At 47.6% G+C, this 13,465-nt stretch overlaps 1 protein-coding gene across 2 annotated transcripts in view; it reads left to right on the top strand.

The window, feature by feature from the left end:
* Positions 1-3,040: 3,040 nt before the first annotated feature.
* Positions 3,041-13,465, top strand: part of ZFHX3 (zinc finger homeobox 3) — a 252,974-nt gene continuing 242,549 nt past the window's right edge. The window contains exon 1 of one of the 2 annotated variants that reach the window (XM_061174008.1): positions 3,041-3,120. The gene's annotated coding sequence lies outside the window, so the exon portion shown is untranslated. The remainder of the gene's footprint in view (positions 3,121-13,465) is intronic. The other variant, XM_061174010.1, reaches the window with a different exon arrangement.

The raw sequence follows: 13,465 nt of genomic DNA, 5'->3' as shown, positions 1-13,465 counted from the left end.
CAAATATACTCCTGAGGGTCTGAACAATTTTCCTTACCTGACGTATAATGGAAAAATTCAGAATTTACCAGTCTTCTTTCAGTCAGCTACACTTTACACTGACCTGCACTTTGGACTGAAAGGGAAAAAAAAAAAAAGATTAACTGTTGCCAATGAAAATTTTAAAATAATAATCAGAAACTGGACAAACTGAAGGTAAAAATATACAATGGCTATGATAAAGATAAATATTTATTTAATCAAAGTAGAAGTTGTGTTTGGGCTGTAGGAATGTTTCATCCTTCCCTTAAAAAAAAAAAAATCAAGAAAGAAAAAAGCCAGAGTCTTTGCAGACTCCTGGAGAGTTCCCATTGTCCAGGGCTATCGAGAGCCCAGAATGGCATTAACCTCACAAAAGACACATTGTGCAGGGGACAAAAAAAAGCCCCTTCTTCTACAATAACTTTTAGCTTTTTTATTTTTAGAAAATGACAAAGGTTTTGCAAGCACTGACTGGTGAAACCTGTAGCAAGCCAGGCTGGACTTGGCTTTATTGATCTACTGTCCCGCGTGGAAAGCAGCCAGGAAAAGTTTGAATGGCAATCCAGATTTGGCTCATAGAGAGGAAACCCCCGATTTTTCTAACTGTATTTTTTTCCTAAATAAAACAGCATTATTCCCAGAGTGAATTCAGAAGGATTAGATGAGGTAACCCTGCAAAATCCTAAACCGGTTTTCTCCTCTTAGTCTTGACTAAGAAGCTGCATGCACTTAAGAGCACTGGAAAATCTCTCAAAATGAAGAATTCCCTTCTAGTCAAACAGATTTCCCGATTAATTCCCCAATTCCTTCTAAAATAAATAATCCAGCTAGGCTGGGACAAAAAATTTTTTTCTCTAAAAAATAAGTTTTAGTGCGTATTCTCTCTCTACCTGATGTTTACAGAGTTCACGAATAATGCCTTCAAAAACATAAATGTTGTTTTTACATTTGTGTGCAGATCACTTAAAGTGCAAATTGCATTTTATTTTATTCCAGACATTGTAATTTCAATGGTACTAGTTCATATTTAGAACTTACATAAATACATACTTGTCATTTAAAAAAAATCTATTGCAGTAGCAGTGACGGTAAGGCTAGGATTTGAAAGGGGGGGAGAAAAAAGGGAGAGAGAGAGAGAGAGAGAGAGAGAGTCCTGTTCTTCCTGCGTTTGTTTGCTTGCTTTTTGGAGGTATCATACACCCGCCTAAGTGATGGCTTTGATGTACTGGGAATCGGTACAGTAGCAGGGTCCCTGGTTGCTGTCTTTGATTCTAGGGATCTCCTTTGGGCTCTGGTGGGATGTACCGCTCCTAGTCTTTATCTGAAATCCATCCTCTCATTTCAAGCCCTTTGGCTTCGAGACTCTGCTCCAAACTCTTGGAGGTAGCTATGAGACTTTTTTTTTCTTTTTTTTTTTTTGGCATTTAGGGAAGGGGTATGTAATCCCTCCCCCCCCCCACTCTAGACCTTTCCTCGCTATTTAAATATATTGGCTTTCTTTCTTACGAATTTAGTCTGAAATTATTTTTCACTGCCTTTATTACATCCCTGCTTTTGATGGTAAAATAGCTTCCTGTGTTTTGAAAACATCTGCTTTCCAGGTTTTACACGAGAAAATTGATTTTACTTTTCTCTTAAGTCCAGAAAGGTAGAAAGTTGGACTTGTTTCCAAGTGCAACTTTTCCTTTTCTTGTCTTTCCTTGAGTTACCCCCTTTCAGTTCTGATTCACTTTCCCCCTTTTACTTCTAATCATCACTCCCCCCTTCCCCTCTCCTTCTAAAGAACCAGAGAAGATTGATTGCGTCGTATTTCAGAGGACAAAATTAACATATTATATCTTTTTTCGTCTAGTCTATGGTACGGTTAAAGTTTTCTCCATTTGTCCTCTGATTTGGGGGGGGAGGTAATTTTCCTCCTTTTAAAAAAAATCTCCGATTTGCAATTTAAAGTGGCCTCTATTCTAAGTCTCTGCTGCTTCTCTGCTCTTTCACTTAAATCTTTGCTTTAAGCTGTCCCACTCCATTATTGCCCCCCCTTACTCTTCTTTGAAGATGCTCTCTTCCTATTTAATTTAAACATTGCTGCGTTTGCCTAAAAAAGAAAGAAAAAAAGAAAGGGGGAAAGAAAAAACAAGAAAGAAAGAAAAGAGAGAAAAAAGAGAAAGAAAAAAAATCTTTTAAAAAATCTTAGCCAGGTTCCTATTGTTGCTTCTCTGCATTTCACTTCTCGGGTGTGTGTGTGTGTGTGTGTGTGTGTGTGTGTGTGTGGTGTGCGCGCGCGCGTGTGTGTATGTGTTTTTAATAGATGCATAAACTTTTGGTGCCTCTCTCCCTCTTCCTGGGCTCTTCTCCCATCCTCTCTTCCTGCTCTCCTCGCCCTGCTCATCACTTTCCCCTGGTTTTTTTTTTTTTTTCCCTCCCTTCCTCCCCTCTGCCTCCCTCCACCTCCTCCTTTTCTTTTTTGCTGAATCTTATTGATCCAGAAGGTGGCTAATTAGCCCTTCCCGTCGTGCCTGGGTAATGAAGCACATGCGCACTGAATTAATCACAGCCATTTTTTGCAGGAAACTAATTAGCAGAATAAAGATCCAAAGACTTTTTTTTCTTTTCACTCATCAGCTCCCACTTCCAGCGCGTCCCCTCCGACCGCTGCAGCCGCCGCCGCCGCCTCCTCCTCCTCCTCCTCCCGGCCGCAGCCGCCGCCGCCACCGCCTGCTTTGCATCCCAATTACAGCCTAGAGCCGCTGCCGCCGCCGCCGCCGCTTCTCCTCCGTGGCCCCTGCCCGCTCCGGGGGCTGTAAACTCCCCGCCAACCATGCTGCTCGGCGGCAGCGGCGGCGGCGGCTCCGGCTCCCCGGCTGCGGCCGCCTCCCGCCCCGGGCTCCGCCGAGCGCGCTCCAGCTCCGCCGCCGCCGCCGCCGCCGCCGCCGCCAGCAGCGCGTCCTCCGCCGCCACCGACCCCCGCCAGCCGCCGCTGCTGCCTTGATGGGCTCCGCGGCCCGAGCGCCTCTTTTCGGGATTAAAAGCGCCGCCAGCTCCCGCCGCCGCCGCCGCCGCCAGCAGCGCCTCTGCAGCCGCCGCCGCCGGAGAAGCAACCGCGTAAGTGGCAACTTTTCCCTCTTTTTTTTTTTTTCCCGCCGCCGCCGCCGCCGCCTGCTCCTCCTCCTCCCGCCGCCACCGCCCGGACGCGGGGCTCCTCGGGGCGCCCGGGCTGCTTTGCATGGGGCTCGTCCTGCCCCCTCCCGGCTCCCGCGCCCGGCCGCCGCCGCCCGCGCTCCCCGCGCCCGCGCCCTGCTCGCTCGCTGCGTCCCGCTCGCCTTCCCCCTGCGCCAAACTTTCTCTTTCTCTTCTTCTTCCTCCTCCTCCCGCCGCCGCCGCCGCCGCCGCCGCCGCCGCGCCCGGGCCGCCCCCTCCTCCCCGGCCCCCGCGCCGCCGCCGCCGGCGACCCCCGGGAGGGTGGAGGCGCCCGGGGCGAGGCCCGCGCGGCGAGTTTGGAGGCGCCGCCGGGCAGGGCCGGCCGGGGCGCGGGCCGAGGGCGGGAGGGCGGCCGGGGTCCGGGCGCCGAGACAAAGGCGGCGGTCGGCGGGGGGGGTCCGCGGTGCCGAGCTCCCCCGCCCTCGGCCCCCAACTTTGCCCCACCCCGGGAGGCGCAGGGGCCCCGGGCTGAGCCGCGGCGCGGGGCGCGCACCCGGCCCGGAGCCGTCGCTGCGGCTGCCGCAGCTGGCCGGCCGGCCGGGCGCCTTCCGCGCCAGGGCTCCCCTTGCCGGGAACGCGGCCGCCGGGCCGGAGCCTCGGGGTCCGAGAGCGGGCGAGGGGGCGAGGTGGCAGCCCGACCTTCTCTACCTGCGCGCTCTCCGCCCTGCCCCACTGGCAGCGCCGCGAGCGCCCTGAGGGGCCTCTGCCCTGGACACTAGGGGCTCCCGGGGGCTCGGGGCTGCGCCGCCGGCCGGGACCAGACCTCGCCTGGCCGGCCTCTCCTTGGCCAGCTGAGTTGAGAGACATCAGAGGATTCCTTCTATTTTTTTCCCCCTCCCTTGTTTTTTGTTTCTTTCCTTTTCTTTTTCTTTCTTTCTTTTTCTTCTTTTTTCCCTTTTCTTTCTTTCTTTTTTTTTTTTTGTTTTTGCTCACGCGAATCTGCGATTGTTTACGTTCCGTTCCCCACTTTCACCCTCGTCCTGTTCCACTCCTCTTCTCCATGTATTTTCCCCATTAGATGCAAAAATCACGTTCCTGAATTTTGCATTATGCATTTTCATGTACATCTTTTTGCGTATCTATTGCAGAGTAGAGCTAAGTGTATTTTATGCCGGGTATTTAAATTGTGTATGGACTCAGTAGGCTCCTTGTGGAGCTGTTGAAAAAATACATTTTACTTTGCAAATTAATCTGTTGCTCAGACTCTGACTTTTGCAAAATGTTGTGCAGTTCCTTCGACTGTGGCAAATTCTTTGATTACAAGTGCTTGCAAAAATCATCCACTCTTAACTTTTCCTCCTTGTTGCTTTGAAGTAGGGTAAATATGACAATTTTTATTGGTCTCAATTATTGAAACTTGATCTATGGACTATATGGAAGAAGGAGGCTGATTGCCTTTATCTGGCCTCCAGTTCTAGTGACTTTTAAAAGGGTGTTTGTTAAGTACCTTTGAAGAATATGACATACGGTGATCGCTTGGCTGTAATGCAAATTACAGAACATAAATTCACTTTGGAATTAAAAAAAAGACTCGAGCCCTTTCAGTGGGGACACTTGAGGATTTATTATGTTTTTTAAAAAATTACTTTTTTCTCCCTAGTTGGGAGAATGGCTAGTTCCAGACCAACTTATTTGGAGGTCTATAGAAAGAGGCTTGGGAAATGGGAGAGGGGAGAAGATTGATCACAATCTGCATAATCGATAGGGCAGCCTGCTGCAATCTTGTACCTACATTTACTGTAAATTTCTACAATATCTGCAGCGTGGGTGCTCCAGTGCCTTGCTCGGCTTCTTGGAGCAGCTTTAGAGGCAGTACAAGCAGAATTTACTGCCAGCCCTCCGGGATAATATAGGGGAAGGCTACTGGATTGTGGCTCATTTTAAACCTCCTTCATAGTACTGTACATTTTTTTTTGGTGAATCTGTTTACATGTGAGGGTTTCGGGTACTGAACCCCCAAAGTGTAGGTATCCTATAGGTTGGGAGTGGAAAGTATTGGAAGGGGGGTTAGGAGATGGGAATTCACTTATTGAATCACCACTTCGGGGGTCCTCTGCTTATCTTATAATGTGAAATATCTTTAACAAGTGCAAGGAATTTAGAGTGAGGAATATGAGAGAGTAATACACCAGAGACTGAAGCAGTGTGAAAAGTAAGGATTGCTGTGTGTGTGCATGAGAGAGAGAGAGGGAGGAGAGAGAGAGAGTGAGAGAGAGAGAGTGAGGGAGAGAGAGGGAGAGAGAGGGGGAGAGAGAGAAAGAGAGAGAGAGATAATACAGACACTTATCTTATAGTCAGGCTTGAAAGCTTGGTGGTAGGTGAATCCATATTTGGAGATGATTTTGAAATAGTCTAGCAAATGGTACATGAACAGGATTTCGTAAAAAGTGTGTACGGAGTCAGTTTTGAAAGGATTGCCGTTCGGGGAGATGAGGTGTGGGCAGGAAAACCCACTCTAGGCCAGCAGCCTTCCTCTGTCTGTGTGTCTCTTCCCTTCCCCCTCCCTGAGTTCTAGTTTTTAATTACTTAATGCTGAAACGCACAGGGCTTATATAAATATTTGCAAATGCTCTTTCCTATTGATTTCTCTGGATAAACTGCCCTGCTCAGGTCCAGAGAGGAGGCAATTCAGATCTGTGGACTTTTTAAACATACAAAGTCTCTGGAGGAGGGTTGGTCTGTGCACGTGTGCGTTTATGGGTAGAGTTGTAGACGTGAAGATTTTGGGGGGCTGCAAGGAGAGTTCAGTCTCCTCTGGGCTGGAGCTGGCCCCAAGGCCTGGTAGTTCTGACAGATGCGTGTGTGTGTGTGTGTGTGTGTGTGTGTGTGTGTGTGTACGTGTGTACAGGTACGTACTGTGCCGGGGGGGTCTACCCTGGGGGAGTCTGAATGCATTTGCACTTACAGCACCTCCCCCCCCCCATTAAATATGGAGCAGTTTTCCAGGGCTCGGTGACTGCCTTCTCCTCAGGGTCACGTTGAGTTCGAATCTGACCTAAGGTGCAGGAATCCTGCAATGGGGAAATAAAAGAATATATAGAATGGGGTCAGGTCAGCTGCTCAGAGGCCAAAACCCCTACAGCTGCTTTGATTTTATTTTTTTGTGTATATTTTAGGCTCCTCCTGCCATGTTACAAATTGGGCCTCCCCCTCTCAGGTGTTTGCTCTGTAGCTTAAAGGCACCAGAGCCTCTGCCTGCGTAGATGTCTGCTTCCAGCAAGAACAGAAAACCCACAATACCAAATCCAAAACAAAACAGAGGAAGGAGGGGGAGGAAAAAAACCCCTATTGAGTTCAGGCAAATAAGGTTGGGTCTCCAGATCCGATTACAAAGCAGCTCTGAATATGCAAGACAGCACACAGGACCTGTTATTCCAGTTACAACAAACTATTAAAAAAAGAGAGAGAGAAAAGAAGAGGCATGTTTAGGTCGTAATTTGTTAGTACAAGGAAAAGAATCCCACATAAAGCTGCCGTTTTCCCCCCTCCCTTTGCTGGCTTCACATAGAATTCACTCACCCTTTTCCGATTTGTCTACTGTATGGGTTCTTCTATTAAAATCTTTGGGTTTAGGAAGATCGCTGCAAGCAACACATTTTCTGTATTTTTTTTTCCTTTATCTTAGAGGAGAGTTGGCAGGGGTTCTGTGGTTTGCAGTTACACAATATGTTATCATGTTTTTAATCACTAAATCATTGCAGTGGTTATAGATTTACAGTCTTGGGGTATTACAGAGAAGAGCAAGGCGGCTATATGTATGCTTTTAAATTACACCAATGTAAACTGAGTACAGCAGCTGTGAATATGGTCGGCAGACTTCATCCCTTCTCCACCCCCAAGCATCTTCGTTCTTTTTCCCTCTGTGATTTTTTTTTAAATTGTTCAGTTTGCTTAAAAGAACCATCCCCCCTCCTATATTCCTTTTCTCTTCATCCTCCCCCACAAAATATTTTTATTTCAGACTTCTGACCCAAGGTAAGGTGGAATTGAAACTCTTGAAATATGACTTTGGATCAGGGAGTATAGTAATAATAATTTAAAAAGTGGATTTTCTAAGAAATCCTCTTGGTTTTCATACCCATCTCCTGTATAGGGATGGAGGGCGGATTGCAGATCGTGAGGTGGGGTGGCCAGAGTGGAGGGAAGGCAGGCTTGTGGCGCTTGCCTGCCTGGAATCTCCAGTGTCCTGTCACTGTGAGCCCACTTTCAGCTTCTGTTTTTCATATTATTATGTAACAGAATCCTTGGCAGCATTAAAAATTCAGTATTACAAGCTGATTGTAATGCTGCCTCATTAGACAGCACTGCCTGGCCTTGTATTAAGTGAAACACAGAGCATGGCTTTTAGATTATAAACACCAATAAATATTAAGGGTCAGCAGAGGGGGGAAATAGTCAGCTGGGTTTTTGGCCCCTTCTGGTTTTATATCCCTTCCTATCTTCTTCCCTTCATCATCCCCCCTCCGCCTGCCCCTCCGACCCTGGGCCTTGGTAACTGTCATCTGTTTTCTTGGGATGCTGATGTGTCGACCTTGGTGACATTTTAGGAGGGCTTTTTATAGAGTTATCTTGTATACACAAAAGGTTTGGAAGTTTGTTTTGTTTTGATCTGCAATAAACAGGCCCTTCACTTTGCTGATGTCATTTCCGTTCATATTTGAGTTGTTTATTGTGCTTCTTCGCAGGGCCCTCTCATCCCTACCCCCACCTTGCTTTTCAGCCAGAGTCTGTGGCCGCCTGGGGAAGGGGGAATGCATTCCTAAGCTGCCAGGTCTGGGTTCAAAGGCTGAGGGTTGCGTGTCACTGCGTCGTCCTAGGGTTCGCCCGCTGGGGAAGATGTTTCTAGCTTCGAATCTGGTTAAGCACTCCGACATCCACTTGCCCTGGTATTTTCATGGCATGCAGTGATTCACCTCAGCTTCCTTTCTTTGAAGCACCCCCCCCCCGCCCCGTGTGCGCGTGCACACACACACACACACCCCCCCCCTTGTCTATGTCTTTAGGACATCCTTATTGCCCACATCTCCATGCAGCGCCCCCCCCAAAAAAAAACACCACCTAATCTCGTAATGATGACTTTGATTCAGTTGCAAATCTGAAGCTGGCTTTAGGGACTTCATGCTGTGAAAAAAAGAAAACGTTTCCAGGCGTTGCCCCACAGTCTCGCTGCAACCCCGCACCTTCTATCCCTGTTCAGTTTTTTTTTCTCCTTTTGCATTTATTTTTCTGTTCCCTGCCTTTTCATAGACGTAAAGGCTATTCTGGTGTTACTAAAAATGACCGTAATGACCAGTGTCTCTTATTTCCATGTGATCCACAATCGGAATACCCCCTCCTCAAAAAAAAAAAAAAAAAAAAGGGTGGGGAGAGGAAGGAGGAAAAACTGAGTGTGTAGACCCCCAAGGCTTTCCTCTAATAGGATGATGGGTTTTAGGTTAAAAAAAATATTATTGTTTTGTTCTTTTAGGTTTAGAAATAATAGGGGGAGAGGGAAAAGCAGTCATTAGGAAGTTCACTGAGCTGCTTTCCAACTAAGACGGGTGAAAAATGAACCTGCATTGACACTTGGCTCCATGTGAAAGCCCCAGTAACCTCTCCCCCCTTCCGTTGCCCTGGCCTTTTGTTCCTGGAGAACGGAGCTAAGGTGCTTTTTCTCCCTGACCAAAGGCAGCAGGCAAGGAGTCGCCTTGTGTGCGCATCGCCTTTAGATGGCCTTCTCATGGTAATTGTCAATGCAGACTCCCCCAAACAATTGCTCCAGGGAGACACAAAAGCAAAAACATTTGTCCTATTTTTTTAACCTCTTTGTTTTAGATTTTTTTTTTTTTATCCATTCTTTAAATTTCACAGTTTCTATTTGTCTGCAGAGAGACAAACGGAGCAGCATGAAGCAAGCGCATTTTACCAGAGGCCTCGCTGGCAATCGGAACGGCCTCAATAGACATCCAGATTCTTAAAACGCTGGCTGACGTGGAGGAGCTGTGAAATTTCAGCTTGGGGCTCTTAAGTGAGATTAGCACAGATTTCGAACAAAAATGCACTAGAAGGAACAGATAAGACAATGGGATGCTGGAATCATTTAGGGGAAGTGTGAAGAGGGTCACCTTTTGTTTATCTCTTAGGATCCTGCCCCAAGAAGTGGTCGCTTGATGGGAAGGAATTGCAAATCCAAATGCAATTCTTCATTTAAAAAGAGATCTGATTCTGGTCGCTGTGCTATTGGTGTGTCGTTTCAGCGTTGGTTTTAAAGCACTGAACCAGTGTGGGGACTGCTGGTACGCACTGTGGGATTGATGCTGTGTTGAGAATTTTTTTTTGAAACTACGATTGATATAGAGAGGCCATATCCCCTCCCCCCTTTTCTTTCCTCTCCCGTTTCCTTTTTCCTTTCTTCTCCCTCCAACCCGCTTCCCCTCCAAGAATGCAGTGGTTTGCATCAGGCTGAGGGCAGAGGGATGTGTCAGACCGTGGGGATGGCTTGTGAACAGAATAGGAGTCCACCTCCCATTCCCTGGCCCCGAACAAAGCACCTCTCTCCTGTAATGTATGGGCCTGATTGCAATGTTGTCCTTAAGCATCTGTCTGCCTTTTTTTATTAAAATTCTCAATTTCAAGGTTTAGAAACACAAATGTAAGAATCCCCCTGGGTATAAAAGTCTTGCATGGCAAATTCTCTTTGCCCTTTCAGAAATAATATTTTTGTTTAAAAAAAAAAAAGAGCGCAGGCTCTTTACCTAATGTCTTGAAGCTGTTTTAAGGCAAGGTCTTTGTTTTTGCTTTCTGAAAACTTGGACTTTGTAACTTAAAATTGAGGAAAGCTCTTCTCTATCACAGTTTTTAAAAAATGGTTCCTCATTTGTGTCTTTTTTAGATGTGTCATTGACAGCTTTAGGGTCTGAGCTGAGGAGGGTGGGGAAGTGAACCAGATAAGGTTCCACCTACGATTTTGGGGGTAAAAATTAATCTAGGGAATTAGCATTGTAGCGAGAGATGGAGGCCTTGAGGTTTGTGACAGACAAACGTGAATCAAAACATGTTAGGCCTTGGCACACCAGCCTCCAGCGGTTCTGAAGGTGAGTGCGGGCTGTTCTGAGGAAGGCCTGCATTCTGTACCATACCCAGGAGGGCCTGGCCACCCAGTGGGTACCAGGCTCCTAAGTATAACTGCCTAGAAAGGATGGGGTGAATTCAGGGCATGCAGTGCAGTTCAGCTCCAAATGGATCCTTGCTTATTTCAGGGACTTTTGTTTTTGTTTTGTTTTGTGCCCTCTTCTGGCTTTTTCTTTGTTAAAGCCTCAGGGTTATTTAAGCACTAGTTTTAAAATCAACGTGTATGTATAATTTAATAAAAATAGAAGGATCTGAAAGAATACACAAATCCGCCGCAACCCAGTTGTGCTGTGAAGATAGAGCCCAGGTTTAGCTAGAAGTCAGCAGGCTGACATTCGCTGTCTCTTAGCTCAGAGATCATATTTATCTTTGCTGAAGTAAAAGGAACAGCATTGGCGAGTGAGTGTATATGTGGCGTGAGTGAGAGAGAGAGAGAGAGAGAGAGAGAGAGAGAGAGAGAGACAACCAGTTTGGCTCGGATGGGATCTTTGTAATTTACCAGCCAGCTAAGTAAGCATTAGGGGGCTGGCCTCTGGCTTGGAGAGTGGCTAAGGGGAGGAGTGAGGGAAGGGTTAGCATTGCCTGATTTATTTTTAAATATTTATCCTTTTGGCTGTTGCCAGTTACGCTTTCCAGATGAGATGAGACTAGTTATGGAGAGCTGGAAGGAAAGAATTGCCTTTTCTGAGAGTGGGTTTATTTGTCAACAGTTTTCAGGACGGAGAGCGCCGGGCTGTCACTGCTGGGTAGGCCGTAGGTGTCACGTCAGGCAGCTGCCCTGGGAAGAGCTGGGGCCTTTCAGAGCTGGGGGACAGAATTTGTAACATGTATGTCAGAGAAACTGTTGATTCCATATGGAAGTGCAAAAGTTGCAAATTCCTTCTGAAAAGGTATTGTTTTGATTAGCGATGGAAATAAGTTTTGGTCGAGGTAACACACCCGCTTTTGTGTGATCCTTTATATTCCTGATGATCCAGAGGCCATAGATTACCGGCCTGTGGATTACCTGTTAAATTTGTGTCTGTAACAAAGGCAAGCCTGACCAGGCCTCACTGTGTCTGTAGCTGGTGTCGGATTAAGATAAAGGAAAGGGACTCAGGGTCACTCTCAGCTCTACGTGTCAGGACTCTGAGGTGCAGCAGGCAGATGCAAGTGTCTGCCTCTTGGGACAGGCGGTTTCAGGACAGACCCCCTCAGGGCCTTCTGCCCAGAACCTCCACATACTTCCAGGTTGCTTTGTAGCTGGTTCTTTGGGCTTTCTAGCTTTCATTGTATTGCAAATATTTATCTGTTGGCCCACCAGTTTCATGATGTCACCAGCTTAGGTTTTCCCCTGTTAACAAAAGTTAAGACAAAGCAGCAAAATTCGATTTTCTGGGAGTATAAGCATTTTCATATTGTCGTTAATTTATCTGCTGGGCCGTGGGTTGCTTCCAGGCAAGAATGGGGGCCTAGAGTCTTCATTCTCCTGAAGACGATTCCAGAGACATCTCTGAGTTGTGTGCACCACGTTACTTGCGTTATTGCTAGCATCATCATCTACATGTATTATTCATAGTCACTTTTTCAATTAAATTATTCATTAGTTTTCTTTAAGGTGTTCTCAACTCATGTGGCTAACATAAATAATAGTGTGTTTTGAAAACACCACCTGTTCTTGGGCCTGAAGTCAGGCGGTCTGGAAACAGCTCTGCAGTGGCCATACTCTGGTTTACAAAATCATCCTCCACTTTCCTTTTCCTATCTTCACTCCCCCCCCCCCCGCCCCGCACCCCGTCACTCTCTCATGTGTGACAGAATTTGGCTTGTGCTCTCCTTTGTCCCTAATCGGACATGATTCCCTAGAGGCAGTCTTTTCTCCCTGGGCCCTAGCTGGAAAAAAAATTTTTTTTGGAGTCTCTTTTTTGGACTAAAATGTAGAGAGGGGTTGTCCTTCCCCAGCAGGTAAGATAGTTACGTTAATCTGAACCCGAATTATATTGTGCAAAATGCCTTCTAGCTTTCATCATCCTTTTCTCCTGCATCAGTATGTGCTTAATGCTAATACGATTCCATACATACAGCTCTTCGCCTCGTGAGCTTATTATATTTCTAACACTTGCACGGTTCATTATTGTGCAGTCAGAAAGGACTCTCAAGGCTCTGGGGCCAGCCTGGGTGGGTGGCTTTCAGAAAGGGTAAAAGCAGGTGCCTTTCTGTGCTGAGAATCGGGAGTAAATTCAGACTGAGCGTGGGATTCTGGCAGGGAGGACAGGGGACTTCCGGTGAGATTTCTGTGGCGCTGCCTTTTCATATCAGAATGGAGAAGGTGAACCTGGGGAGATACAAAAGTGTCCAGTGATTACTTTGACCACCTGGGGTAGCCGCATTAAATTTGACCCCGGGGGTAGAATCTTCCTACGCAGGGCATGATCTGTGCCTTATCTGTGGCTTCTTAAGGCATCTTGTTTAAGACCCTAAGGTTAACTGCAGACTGCGACTTTTCTTCCTCTCTTTATGTCTCTTTTTTCCTTTTTCTCCCATGAAAAACTCTATCCTTAAACTCTCAGTGGAGAGCAGGGGATGTTTTTATAAGTTTCTGCAGCTGAAAAACAGAAGTGCTTTGTAAAGCAGTTAATAGGATGGGTGTGTGTTTCAAATAAATTCCTGTCCACATTGGCTAATGTCCCCATGCTAGAGTGGCCTGGCAGTGACGTGGCTGGGGCCCAGAGACCGATGGCTTCTGTTCGGAGGCCCCAGGCTCCTTCTTGTGGCCGAGGGCATGTCCCTTTCTTCTCGCCGTTTTCTAGGCCGGCCCCTGACTTTTGATGAGTGAGGGGTCAGCGCCTGGGGAGGACCGTGCTTTGTTCCCACCGGGCCGGTTCTCCGCGCGGCGCAGGCCGAGCCGCCCGGGGCTCCGGTCCCCGGGCGCGAGGTTCGGCCTGCCCGGAGGCCCGTGCCCGGAGCGCGGCCGAGTGCTCGGGCCTCGCGCGCCCGTGTGTGTCCCCGTGTTCCCGCGGGCGCGGCCGCCGCCGAGCACCCGGCCTGCGCCCGGCACGACTGTAGATGTCAGGCTTTGCCCGGGGAGCCGAGCGGCGGCGGGGCTGTGAGTTTCAAATTAACCTTCCGCTTTGTTGCTGTGTAATGTGGATCCCCGAAG

The sequence above is a fragment of the Eubalaena glacialis genome, chromosome 18 (genome assembly GCF_028564815.1).
Source record: "Eubalaena glacialis isolate mEubGla1 chromosome 18, mEubGla1.1.hap2.+ XY, whole genome shotgun sequence".
Lineage (NCBI taxonomy): Eukaryota > Metazoa > Chordata > Mammalia > Artiodactyla > Balaenidae > Eubalaena > Eubalaena glacialis.
This window is presented reverse-complemented; position numbering and strand designations above follow the sequence as displayed.